The 14,264-nt window shown below is 45.6% G+C and overlaps 1 protein-coding gene across 4 annotated transcripts in view; it reads right to left on the bottom strand.

The window, feature by feature from the left end:
- MYH10 (myosin heavy chain 10) overlaps window positions 1-14,264 on the bottom strand; it is a 1,171,079-nt gene that overhangs the window by 503,377 nt on the left and 653,438 nt on the right. The window lies entirely within an intron of this gene.

The raw sequence follows: 14,264 nt of genomic DNA, 5'->3' as shown, positions 1-14,264 counted from the left end.
TATTTTCCTTCAACTGACTTACATTATAACATCTCCACTAATGTGATAAAGCATAACACAATTGTAACCAACGAACATGCCTAGAGGCAATGATTTCTGACTTTTCCATTTACTAATACAAACTAGCCAATAATCACCATAAAAGGTTACTTACCCTGCAATTGTGTAGTGCTGTAGAGACACGTGCTCTGTATACACGTCATCTAGTGTTGGGCTTGGACGTTGCAAGTTATTTTTCTTTAAAGTAGTAATTTTGAATCACAAGGTATGCTACGACTCCTCCCGTAGTAGGGCATATACACTGGCAATGACTCCACTGTTAAGATTGTTTTCCACACAGCAGGTGAGTGTAAATATAGCGGAGAGTAGCAAAGAGGTGATCATGCAAATGGAGGTTAAAAAATAAAGTATAAACTTAATGTTACACAGATGTGCATACAAGACACTGACGCAGGGGAGGATGTGGGACTACATCACTACAAGCTATTAACAGATGCTTACAGAGCAACATTCCGTTCTAAGCATGTGCAGCAGTAGATGCATATGCTCTGCATATACACTAAGGCAATACTACCTAATCAGTGGCTAGTAAGTGGGAGATATAGACATCTAAAACAGAGTTCTTAATACGGTTTGGCCAACTATAGGCTGTTGACAGGCGAGAATATCCACACCGTAATTGTAAGGAAACACACTTTTAGCAGGCTTACTCCTCTCTGTGCCCCCATTTTGACTACTAGGTATCGGTGTAATGACTCTCAAATGCCCTAAGCCCTGCTCAACAGGACTCAGTGCATGCTCTGATCCTTAAAATGGTGCATGTTTGATTGGCTTGTCCCCCAATTGTCACAGCCTAACTTACTTGCAAGTCCCTAGTATATGGTACAAGGTGTACCTAGGGCCTGTAAGTTGGAGTTTTCCCCCAGGGACTGCATCATTGGCTGTGTGACCCTGAGTGGGGCAAGATAAAACATGGCTCCCAGCCTGCTACTGCAGACTGGAAAGACAGGTTTAAACTGCTAACTAGATTTGCCATGTAAGGTTACGTCAAAGCCAAAACTCCCTTTTTAAAATATGTAAGCCACCCCTAAGGTAGGCCTAACGAGCCCCAAGGCAGGGTGCTGTACGTTAAAAAGTGGAACATTTACTTTTACATGTTCCTGCAGTAAAAACACGAAATTGTTTTTACTGTAAAGGACAAGAACAGCTCGAATGGGGGAACCCAAGAGTCTAGTAAGCACTATGTTAACGCTTCATAAAAATGCTGGTGGCACTCTAGGTGAAATCACTCTTTTAAGGCCTTAAATAAAACATCAATGGCAGGAATTTTGCAAAGAGCAAAGTGTGCTCTATTTTGCTTGTGTGCAGCAATGGCTGCGAGATGTAAACTTATGGAATTGTATGCTAACTCTGATTTTTGTAGGTGAAGCAAATAACCAACAATGTGTTGGGCCGTGTATTTAAGAAGGTCTAAACCCTTGAAGTTACAATAGTTGCTAACTCTTTTCCACCTTGCTACATAGTAATCCTGCTTGCTTCATTTACAACATCCATACTTTTTTGTGGAAGGCTTAAGTAACCAAATTCTGGGACTTCAGGTGCCAGATTGCTAGATTGAGATTTCTGGGACCTGGATGTCTGAGTTTACCTTGTTCGAGAGAAAAGAGTTCTGGCCTGTTGGGGAGCCTCTTATGTGGAGAAATAGACATCGAGTAGGGTCGTGATGAAATGGTTTCTTACCAGTAGTAGTAGTTTTACAACTTGAGGAGGTTTTTGGATTCACACGCTGTTCATTATTTTGCCGTCTAGTGGTTGGGTGCAGAATCGTGTCTGTTCTTCTTAGTTTTTTCCCATGGGTGTTATTGTCAGACACCATTTGGTTATAAGTCACTCATATCTGTGATGTCATAAATCAAGCCCTGCACCTTGGAAGTTCCTGTGCATGGTCACCATCTTTATTTTTTTTTGTTTTTCTGCATATGGGCATTGGAACTTTCCCCTTTTCCTGATTTGTCATTGAACTCACCTGTGTGTCCCTTGCCATTTCTGGGAGGCGGGTCGCATGTGTACCCATAAACTATTCAAGTTGCAAAACTTCTCCCACTGGTAAATAACCATTCCGTTTTGCAGCATGAATTCTTTTCTGGATTAACATGATGTGAATTTATTTTGTAGTGATATCTACCTCCTGAGTTTCCAAACAGTCGTTGCAGTACTATGTCTAACTTGTGCTTCTTTGTGTATCTGAATGTCCACACAGTATGCTTTGTGAGGGCGTATATGGTGGACCATGTTGCTCCCATACAGATGTCCTTGATAAGAACGTTTGGCAGGTCACGTCTCCCTTTTTCCTTGATGAGTGTGCCATGGGCCTTGTTGGTGGTAATTTCCTGGCTTTTACATACAAGGTGTGGACTTTTTGTAAGATCCATCATACGATGGTTCCCGTGGTTACTCGAGTGCGCCTTTACTTGCTCTTGCAAACAAGACACAGAGCTGAGTTGCGTTTCCTAGGGATTTCTTCTCCTGGAGACAGCACATGCGTGCCCATCACATTACCAAAGTGTGGAGTGTTTTTCTGACCTGTGCTTTTGGGCTCTGAAAGAATGCCAGTAGTTGTATGGCAATGTAAATGTAAAACTGACACCATCTTAGGTCAATACTGTGAGTTCATTTTTCGTACCAACCCGTACCTTTATGTATATGTAGGTAGGGTTACCTGGATGTGAAGTCTTGGCATTTTGTGTTTTCATGACTACCAAACAGGTTTATACTTGGAGTGCCCCACCTCTTGAAGGCATTCTCCAGAATTTCTTGTTTTAGCTCCCATTCGTGGGATGCATTTGCTTGCCTGCTTAGTATTCGGCTTTGATGTTTTGTGCAGCTGGAAGATGAACCACAACCAGAATTTTGCCCCTTTTAATTGCCCATTTCCATATGACCTTAGTCAGTTTTATGTGCCGGGAAGGTCTTCAATGTTAGGAACACTGTCTTGACGTCCAGCAGGTGTATGCGTTTTACGGTCTCCTTTGGGCTCCAGATTCTTCTATGTGTAATGCATCGGTGATGTTGGTCACTGTAGGAGCTTGTATCATGAAGGGTCTTCCCATTATCACATGTTGTGTGTTCCACCAGCTTATCTCCTTCTGCATTTTTGCTGTGGCAACCGCTGGACCCGCCCAACTTCTCTGTGGCTTGTGACCATCTGTTGCTGAGCCACTCTAGGATTGGCTGCATATTCAGCTTGACTCTCGGTATAAGCAGGGTTTATGCTGCCATCATAGCCATTATTTTCATTACTGTCCTCACTGTCAGAGGTACGCTCTTGTGGTATGGTACTAATGAGTTTGATCTGTTTGTGCCTTCACACTCAGGTACTGTTTGAGCCTTTGCTGTCCTTGAGTTTAGGGTCACTCCCAGGAACACCTGCTGCTGTTCTAGATGCGGGGACAACTTTTCCAGGTTTATAGAGAAACCTAGGCCATTCAGTGTGTGGATCACCATCTGTAAGTCTTGTTGGCACTTGCACTTCAAGCTTGCGTCTACTAGCCAGTATTCCAGGTATGGGTAGACACGTATAACTTTTCTTCAGAGGAGTTTGGCTTCTACTTCAGGCATTTTATGGAAACCCTTGGTGGTGATTTTAGGCCAACAAATACCACCTTGAACTGAGAGCGAACTGTGGCCATGTAGTCTCATTTGTTGAGGAGTGAGATGACCTCCTGCAGCATTGTCATTTTGAAGCACTGGTTTGTATGAACTTGTTTAGATATCGGAGGTCTAGGATTGGTCTTAGTCTTAGATCTTGTTTTAGCACTAGGAAGCACAGCAAGCAGATGCCTTCTCCAGTTTCCCCTTATGGTACTCTTTATTGCTCGTTTTTTGAGGTGCTCTCCAACGTGTAGTTGTAGGAGTTCATCCCTTCCCATTGGTCTCTTTCCCTGGTGATGCACGAAGTAGACTTTTGATGAGTACCATTCAGTAGCCATGTTTTATCATATTTACATTAATTTGTCTGAGGAGATTGACCCCCTTGCCCTCCCCCTGAAAAATCCCTTTATTCTTCCCCACAAGGTGTTGGGGGTGCAGTCCAAGAAAATCACTTGTTTGCTTGGCCCCCATCCCCTCTTCTTGTGGTTCGGCCCCTTCTCCTTGCCTCCCTGCGAAAGGGCTATTGTGCTGGGTACTGCCACTGCTGGGGTGCTGTTTGGGTTGTTGCTTGTTGGGCAAACCCTTGTTGTTTGCAGGGGTGTCATGTGTTGAAAGTCTCCTTTACCTGGTGGCATTCTGGTACGAGTACGTCCTCTTTTGAAGGATTCCAGGAATTGCAGTATGCCAATTGCCTTTGTTGTCTCATTGTCCTCCTTAATCTGCTGCAGTGCTTCGTACACTGCTCAGCCAAAGAGGGCATGTTGTAACATGAAGCCTAAACCTCAGCCTTGAAAGAGGACATGTGCAATCTGCCAAAGGAAACAATGGCATTAGAGTTGGCAATCCTCCGCTGGGTTGCTGCGTCTCTCATACTTACTGATACATGCTACCGGAATGCCAGCAGTCTTCGTCGCTGTGGTCCTTTGGGAGGCACAGATTGTAGATCTTTCTGTGGAAACTTAAGTTGACAGTAGCACAGTTTAAAGGGGTTATTCTCCATCTACCCTAGCTGTCTCACTTCTGTGCATTCCCTTGCCACGTGTTCAAGCCCAAACGGGACCCGAGTCCAGAATGACAGAAGGATCCCCCTGTCCCCCATTCTGCTTCATCACCTAGGTTGTCTCGGTGTTAGTCGGTTGACTCCTGGTGTAATTTTTCAGTGTCTCGTCGACTGTTTGTCGTGGTTTTCTTTGGTTTCCTTTAGAGCTCTTCCATCTTGCTTCCAGACCCAAGAATGGCAGCTAAAAGAATCTGAAGATTGTGACCATGCACACGAATTTCTAGAGCGCACGTTTAACATTACAGAGGATTGACTTACCATCAAATGGTCAACAATGAGGTCCGGGGGAGGGACTCTCTAGGGAGCTTGGTGAGGGGGACGAACATGGTGATGGAATCATTATCAAACCCAAATCCAACCCAGAGCCATGAGAATTTATGCAAGCCAATGACTAAACATGAATGGAAAAGATGCCAAAAGGCCCATAATGAAAAAAGGCTCCTTTCCGTCTAAAAGAAACCAGCTGGTTAAAGGCCGAAATGGTTTCCAATCTTTAACAGTGGGGGGAAAATAATCTAAGAAATCAACTAACTTGGGACTATCCAACCCTGATGAAAAGCAGAAAGACTTGCAAATAACACAGGTACAGGGGGAAAAGGATGGACACCCAGAGGATCCTACAATAAAGTAATTACAAGAGAAAAGGGTGTCCTACGCTTTGATTACATTTGTGGAAAAATAGAGCCTTCAAATAAGGCTTCCACTATGAAGGAGAAAGGAAAATTTTACTTATCTAGTAAGCATCTGTTCTTGGCATGTAGAGCTGTGGATTCACATGCTTTGCATACTCCTGTCATCTAGTGTTGGGTCCGGATGTTTGCACTTTGTTTTTCTTCGAAGAAGTCTTTCCAGTCACGAGGTAGGTGACTCCTCCTTTCGGTGATAGTGCGCATGGGCATTGGCTCCATTGTTAGATTGTTTTTTTCCACCATCGGGTTCGGACGTGTACTGCTGCGCTCCGGTTCGACACCGTATCTCGGGTTCCCCTCGGTTCGCAATCCACTTGCCCTCGAAGGTATTGTTATTCGATTGCGTTTCCCATTCTCCGTGTATCATATTGCACGCGAAAACTCTTTAGATTGGAAACTTTGTGGAAGGCCGTTTGGCCTAGCCGTGTCGGGCAAGCTCTCAGTTGATGGAAAGGACTCAATTTAAATTCTGTCCTCAGTGCCACGCCAAGTACCTGCGCACCGACTTGCACGAAGTGTGCAATAAGTGCCTCTCCCCGGAGCATGACGAAGAAAACTGCAACGCGTGCAAGTCCTTCCGATCCAATTAGACGCTCCGTGACCTTCAGGCTCGATGTCACGAAATGAAACATCAACACAGCGGCTCCTTTCCGGACCTCTTCGGAGAAGATTCCGAACAAGAAGCCGACAACGCGCAAGGAGCCGAGGAAGAGGACGAGCACTTTTACCTTTGTGATGCCGAGTCAGACATGGACGAAGCCATTCCGCAGGGTCAGCGTACCGTGAGTACCAACACTCCCTTGCCCCAGACTCTACCTCTGCCCAATAAAAAGGCTCCGGTCCCGATTCTGCCTTTCAGGCCTAGGTCGGCACTGAGAACAAGTTTCCAATGGCCCCGCCTTCGGGCCCGGCACTGAAACACACATTAAAGCCTTCTGGCTAGGGACCGAGTCAGCACCATTTGGGCACCGAAACCGAAGCATGTTTTGGTAACAATCCCTCCGTTACCGAAACCGATATCATCTTCAGATTCAAGCACCTCGATGCCGAAAACATCGGCACCAAAACAAACAAGCATTGGCATAGCCAATAGGTCTCGCCTTTGGGACCTTATAAGTGTTTGGTTATCCAGCACAAAATCCTTGGTGCAACAACATCAACTGTTGCATGGTTAAACACTTATAAGGTCCCAAAGGCGAGACCTATTGGCTATGCCAATGCTTGCTGTGCTCTTGCAGGAGGACCCTTCAGGGGCCAGCTGCCTTTAAGGAGCCGTACCCGAAAAAGGGACTGTTTAGGAGTGTCCCTACCGACCAGAGTCAAGAATACTTGGCCCCTAGCTCCTTGATGGCCCCAGCACCTATCACCTAAACTCAACTAAATAAATAAAAGAATCATAAAATAAAATACAATTGCACTGGTTAGTGGCATCATGCACATGGTAGTGATACACTTGAAATTAACAGGACATGTATAGTTAATCTGTAGATGCCTCACACAGTGTTGTGTTTCAGCCATTAACATTTGATCAGGCAGAAGTGATAAGTGAGCCTCTGCTGCGATAAATTGACCTCTTCTTCATAGCTCAATGAAACATTTTGATGTGATAAATAGGGGCAACATTTTGAAGCTTTTACAAGCAACTGTTTTGGAACATATTAAGGCTAGCAATAAAGATTCTAAAAAGTTCATCTCACCAACTTACCAAAATAGGAACAAAATTACCATATTAACTTGGTGCTCATTCAATATTGCAAAAGAAGTGTATGCGCAATTTCAGAACTGGGACATTGAGTATCTCCTACCTGCTTGCTAGTGGTATGACTGCTGCTGGCGTTCGTATGACTGGAGTTGTTTTGGGAAAATGGTATTCGCTGCACCTCTGTATTGCTGCCTCCGAAAAGATCCTCTTGAGGATGGCATCTGGAGAGCAACCAAACTTTTAGCGAGGTTGGCATCCTTTCTTACTTTCTCTAATCTCTGGTCCACTTGTTGACCAAAGAGGGTCTCCCCATCAAAAGGTAGGCGTACAAGGTTCTGCTGTACTTCTAGCTTGAAACTAGAGATATGGAGCCAGGAGTGTCTACACACAAGATAACTGAGGTGTTTTCTTGCTGCTGTGTCTGGGGCATCCAAGGCGCACCAAATGGTGGCATTAAAAATTATCTTCCCTTCGGAGACAGTTTCCTCCTCCCTATTTAAAAACTGTTCTGGTAGATGCTGTAGGAGACCCTCCATCTCCTCCCATTGGGCCCTGTCATATCTGGAGAGGAGACCCAATGAGCTGGCTATCTGCCAGGGGGTGGTGCCTCCCACTACAACCCTTAGCCCAGATTCATCTATCCTTTGCACTCCTTCTCCGGTAGAGGAAAATATCCCTTCTCTTGCACAGGAATCTGATTATGAGTGGTGTGCACTACCAAGGAGTTTGGAGAGACATGACCCCCCAATGTAGATGGGATCTAAGGGAGAACATTTATCTTCTTTTTTGAACCCTAGTGGTTATCACTAAGGCTCTGATGGGTTCTTTAAAGATGTCTGGAACAGACTTGAGCATTGCGAGGAACTGTATGGGCACTCGGACTTTGATAATGTTTCCACAAGGTAGTATTTCTCCTCAGGAATATCCTATAAGGCATATCCACCTTAAATCTTATGGTACAGTGCAGCCCTTTACATGAACCTGTAGTAGGTGACAGTTATCCCAGGACAGAGGCCCCAGTGGAACAGGCTCGAAGTCAGCATCCCCTACTGAAGGATCTACATTATAATCCTCCCAATGGTCGTCCGTTGGCTGAGGATGAAAGGGTGCCTCGTAGTCGTCAGTAAGGGTGTAAGGACTGGGACTGTGTGTGTCACAGCAAGAATGTTGAGTCCCTGATGGGGAGTTTGAGGAAAGTGATGTTGGAACCAGTTTCCAGGAAGGTGTGGTAAAGCAGGTGCATGAGAAGGAGGGCTAATGGTTGCATTACTAAAAGGTTTGGGGGTGGTGAAGCATTTGACTGGTGTCTGGGGTGTGCTCCTTCTCGAAAGTGTTCCTCCACTGCTTCCTGTAGTCTCTCGAGGATCGACCTTTGAGATTCCTCATAACCAGTAGCAGTATGATGTCAGGCCAACTCTACTTTTAGCACAGACTGCGTCTTGGAAGCGGGCTATGGCGCTAGTTTCAGGATCGAGACCTTCGAGTCTGACAGGGGTGTCTGCACCAACGAGTCTTTCACTATCGACAGCTGGTTTGGTTTGTTGGAGCCAGAGGGCTAGTAGGGATGGGGGCCTCGGTTTGTTCCTCTTTTGGTCTGATGCCTTCCCTCAGTGCTGACGGAGTCTGAAGCCTGAGGTCGTACTAAAGGTAGCAAAGTCTTATGTGGGCTGGATGGCTGTCCCCCGGAGAGGCGGTGCTCCACTTCGGCGTGCATCAGTTTGGCTTTATGTTGTTGTGCATTGATACTCCTTACCCTTGGAGTGGGTTTTGTTTGGGGCTTCGTGAAAGAAGTGGATGGAGGCTTTTCCGGTTTGAATTCCTCACACTGAGTCGTTGGATGAAATTATGTTTGGGCTGAGTTGGTGTGCGGGCTGTCCCTGATACTCAACATCCCCCTGTTTCTCTTCCTCTGCACAGGAGGAGGGGGATGGGAGGTGGGGGGGTCTGCTTCGCCAGGACGGATAAGGAAAACCTGGAGCACTGCTCTTTTCTGTATTAATAACATTTTTATTTTGCGGCCAAATACGCTAGCACAACTACACAGGAAATTACGTCTGTGAAATTACCATTGGGCGCAGTATCTCATATAAACGCGCCTCATACACATCCTGATTGTACAAGACTGGTATTTTCCGTAACAGAGCCAAACGCTCATTCCGCACATTTACAACACTAACTCTGTAGCCTCACATGCAAGCTAACTACACAGAACACCACGTGTGTGTAGCCCTCCCTAGGCAGAAGACTCAAATGACTGAATCAAATGAATTGGTTCAGAAACTTAATGAGCAATCTCACAAAATAACATAGCACTGGGTATTTCCAATTTACATTAGAACCATGAATTTAATTGTCTCATTGCTGGAATTTCCTTACTTAAAAAAATGTTCATTTATATGAATCCAATCATGCAGGTTGCCACAACACCCCGCCTCATCTGTACCTATGAGGCAGAACAGGAGAATTTAGACAGGTATTTATTGAACATCCTTACACATTTGTTGAGAGGTAACCACAGTTTTTAATGGCAAATAATCATAATGAGAGTGATGATCCAAGTTGTATGAATTTTCTAAAGGTAACCAACATCCCCCTCTCCTATTACCTCTATATCTTGACGCATCCATCATAGTCACGTTTTTTTTTTAATCGGTCTTTATTTCCTTTACACAAAAGACTGCAGTTTGCACAGTACCATGAAGAAAATTGGTCAATTGAAATCCAATGAAAACATTTAAATATGCCAAACTCGCGTATACACTTGAACGAATGTCAATTTTTGGGTTTCGGAAATGTAACAAAAGTAAATGACATTTTTTGATCAATGGATAAGGCACACCAACTGGGCGTCTATGTCTCTAACCAAATGTTCTCTTTTTTTCTTCGATTTAAAGTCATAGGCCCAATAAAAGCCCATTTTGCTTTCTGACAGAGTGCATCAGAATGAAGATATGTGAGTAATAGACTTACGAGTCTAGAAAGACATTTTCAATAAGGGGCCCTGTTGAATTTAGATTTTGGTCTTGACTAAAGGTCTTGACTTATGGGGAATACAGGCTGAAACTTGTTGACCACGGATTTGTGATGTTAAGACCAATTACCATGTCAGTGGAACATCACTAATTCACCTTGTAATCTTACCCCTGTATACTTCACCCTTATTAAAATAATTGTTCTTAGATACAGGAGGTAAGTTTAGATAACACAATTAGTATCCCTCCAGTACTTTCCCTCGGAAGGAGGTGATACTCACCTAGAGAGGCGAGCACCAAAGTTGCAAAACTCAATGATGACGCCACCAAACAACATTCCATAGTGGTGACAACTAACACCACCAGTGTTAGATTGGTTGAGAGTTTCGTGTCAATACTGGATAAATCCAGACCCCACAGAGCCTACAGGGCTCACTCTCCTTTGATTATGGTTAGCCACAAGCAAGCCACAAACTTGTACCGGCAGCTGGTGAGAACAGATTTTGCAAAAGAGAGACTGGGCACCAGAAGGACATCCACTGCTTCAGGAAGTAGATTGAATGTAGTCAACTGCTGCTGCTCAATCTCCAAATATGGAGGTGAAGATTAAGCAGACCCGGGTGCAAGACTCTCCCTTGCTGCTGTGGCAGAAAATCCCCCAAAGTGGTAGCCTGCTCGGAGGACAGATGCTCATGTCCAAGGGTACCACAGACACTTGGCCTAATCTGGAGCCTCTAGGATGACTTGAGCCCAGTAATTTTTTATTTTTGTTTCAAACGTGGGGCAGGAGAGTTAGCATCAGGAAAGTTATAGAAGTTCAATGATCCACTTACGATAGAGTCGTTTGGGAATTCCAACATGCAAAAGTATTGATACTGCATGTTCTGATGGCAGCGCAAGGTTGAGAGGGCTTTCTCCATTGCTGTATGATGCCCACCACCACCTCTGGGTGGAGCTGCCATTTGCAATCCCTTAGGCATCAGCCACTGACTTAATCAGCTCTGGCATTTAAAGTTCCAGCCTGGTGGTGTCTAATCAGGGAGATGCCTTGAGGATTCAGCTAAGTCCAGAGGCTCAGGGACTATTGGAATGGTGCCCAGAATCCCACCCTGCCCAGATTGTTGTAATACCATATGACGGTGGTGTTACGTATGAGGATCTGAAACAGCCTCCCCTTAATGGACGGCAGGAGAGCTTGCAGTGCCAGGCGAATGGCCACAACTACAACAGGTTGATGTGACGGCGGACAATCCGCTCTGAGTGAAGTAGGGATAGGGGTCTGCCTCCTGTCCAATTGCGACCAAGCAGCAAACACTGCAGATCTTTTGCAGTCTGCTTCAAAACATGGAGGGAATCTGACAGGTGCCCTAAGTACTGTGACAACTAACACATCAGATCCCATTACAGAGCCCATATGTACCACCTAGCTTGGCCTACAAGCAGGATGCAGGAGGCCAGTAGGCCTGGAAGCCTTAATCGGGATTGCAGCCCAAATGGACAATGTTACTTACCTAGTAGGCATCTGTTCATGGCATGTAGAGCTGTAGATTCACATACTTTGTATACTCCTGCCATCTAGTCTTGGGTCCGGATGTTTGCAAGTTGTTCTTCTTCGAATAAGTCTTTCCTAGTCACGAGGTAAAGTGAGTCGTTTCGGTGATAGTGCGCATGGACATCGACTTCATTGTTAAGATTGTTCTCTCACAAGAGGGTGAGAATGGAGTAAAGAAGTGTAGTATATAGATGTCCATGCGTCTAAATATGTAATGAAGAACTGCAACAACTACTGGTACCCGGGGAGGTGGGTGGGCGCGTATGGATTTATAGCTCTACATGCCAAGAACAGATTCTTACTGGGTAAGTAACAGAATTTGTTCGAGGCATGTGTGCTGTAGATACACATGCTTTGCATAGACTAAAAAGCAGTATACTCCCAAAGCGGTGGCTAACCTGTAGATGTTGCAGTTGTTTGAAACAGTGTTTTAAGTACTGCTTGTCCTACATTAGCCTGTTGACTTGCTAACACATCTACACAATAGTGTTTGGTAAATGTGTGTGGTGTAGACCATGTAGCTGCCTTTGTCAGCTAGCGGAATGTTACCTAAAAAATTTTACCTAAAAAAGCCACAGAAGCTCCTATTTTGCGAGTTGAATGCGCTCTAAGGGGTATGGTTAAAGTTCTTTTAGCTTTAGCATAGTATGTTTATATGCATTTAACAATCCATCTGGCAATACCAGATTTGGAGATAGGGTTGCCTTAGTGAGGTGGACCAAATGCAACAAACAGTTATTTTGTTTTGCGAAAGTCTTTGGACCGATCTATGAAGTACAGTAAAGCTCTTTTAACGTCAAGCGTGTGGAGGTGAAGCTTTTGAAGGGTAACAACAAATGTATTCTTCTGGGCTCTCGGTGTCGAGGTTGTTCCACGTATCCTTGAAAATTTCTGAGTCTTCAGGTATGTCTCCATATTCCTCAGGTTCTTCGCCTGGAGGCTCAGGGGTTGGAGGTGAGTTGAAGATACCTTCCTCTTCTCCCTCGGCATCTTCTGCCTCTTCAGCGTCAACATTCTCTTTTTCGGCAGCCGGTGTCTTTCGGATTCGAAAGACCTTCAGTGAGGTGTCAAAATCCCTCTTCTTTAGGTCTTGTGACGTAAGCAGCGCATGCGCTGCTCTCGTCTTACGAGGCTTCTTGGAATCGATACGATTCCAGAAGCCTTGTCCCAGCTCCGCCTTCAGTTTTGATTTGTGCGCGTCGTTTGGCGTCACGAATTATGCCGAAGGCAGTGCAATGATTGCATGCAAGGCATGTCAATCGCTGCTTGTTGCCACCCTGTCTCCTTTTAGCCTCGCCCACCGGGATTTGATCTCTTACTGGTAGCGTGACACAGTAGGCTTATTCATTAACTTGCTGCACTTTTTTTTTAAAGATATTGCATGTATTTGTTATCGCGGGCATTTCTCTGACTGGCGCGGCTTTTTTTTTTTAGTCAACCCCGGACACCACTGCTGATAAATGTACATCGCACTCTGCGCAGGGTGCAGTATGGTTTAAAGTACGTACATATTTGTGTAAAATGTAATGGTTGATGCGCCTTGCATTTCTGTGACTGACGCGGTTTGTTTTTTCAGTCACCCCCGTACACAACTGCTGATAAATGCACATCGCACTCTGCGCAGGGTGCAGTATGGTTTAAAGTTATAAATCATAGCACCCACGCCGAGCAGCAGAACACGAAGACCCTAGGACTGGGGGCACATAGAGGGTCCTGCCGGCATGCTGCCCCCTTCCCAGCCCCGCCAGTGCGTGTCTGTCTGCGCTGTAACCAGATACTGTTGTGAGCTGTTTCACAACAAAGAGTGCGGATGTTATTAGGCCACGCAACAACACTCGCCACGCTCCCAACCCAGGCTGCAAAAAGATTTCCCGCTGTGCCCCCCAACTACTAACCTGCCCTCCCTCCCTGGCCCTGAAGGGGGTATCCGGGGCACCTGAACCGCATTCAGTGCAGTTCCGTCGGGACACTTCAGTCTGAACACGAGCACACCACCCATCAGAGGAGCCTAAAGGACATTGGGGTGGGCTGCCAGGGCAGCCCACAGATCTGGGGGCGGTTGGTTTCCTCCCACACTCCTGCCTATCAATCTGGGTTTAAACCCCTTAGCTCCAGACGTCCGTCAGGTCAGACATTCGTCGCTCACTCCAAACGCGTCGTTTACAAAGGTGTGCCTGCTAACATAAAATGCAGAAACACGGGTTGTTGCAAAAAATCCAGGGCCGCCGGGGGCACGCGCCATTTTTCCTCTGTTGTTCCTGGCACCCAAGAGGCAATCCATCCACTTGAGATGGTGATCAGAGATACAGACCTTCCATTGGACCGAAAGCCAGTCTCCACATGCATTAATATGTGTGTCTGGAAGTCTCGTCCCCTTTATACCTCAATTTACTGCCCCCCTCCCCCGTGCTTCAGGGGCTTCATGTTCAGCTCTTTTACCAGGGTACCGGAGAGGAAACTGAGGAATCGGGTGGTCGCTGGGGCCCCCCATCACTCCCCTAATCCCTTGAACGCATTTTAAAAACAAGCATTGGCATAGCCAATAGGTCTCGCCTTTGAGACCTTGTAAGTGTTTCGCCATGCAACAGTTGATGTTGTTGTACCAAGGACATTGTGCTGCATAACTGAATACTTATAA

Source organism: Triturus cristatus, chromosome 7 (genome assembly GCF_964204655.1).
Source record: "Triturus cristatus chromosome 7, aTriCri1.1, whole genome shotgun sequence".
In the NCBI taxonomy this organism is placed as follows: Eukaryota; Metazoa; Chordata; class Amphibia; order Caudata; family Salamandridae; genus Triturus; species Triturus cristatus.
Note: the sequence above shows the minus strand (reverse complement) of the source record. Positions and strands in the feature narration are given on the sequence as shown.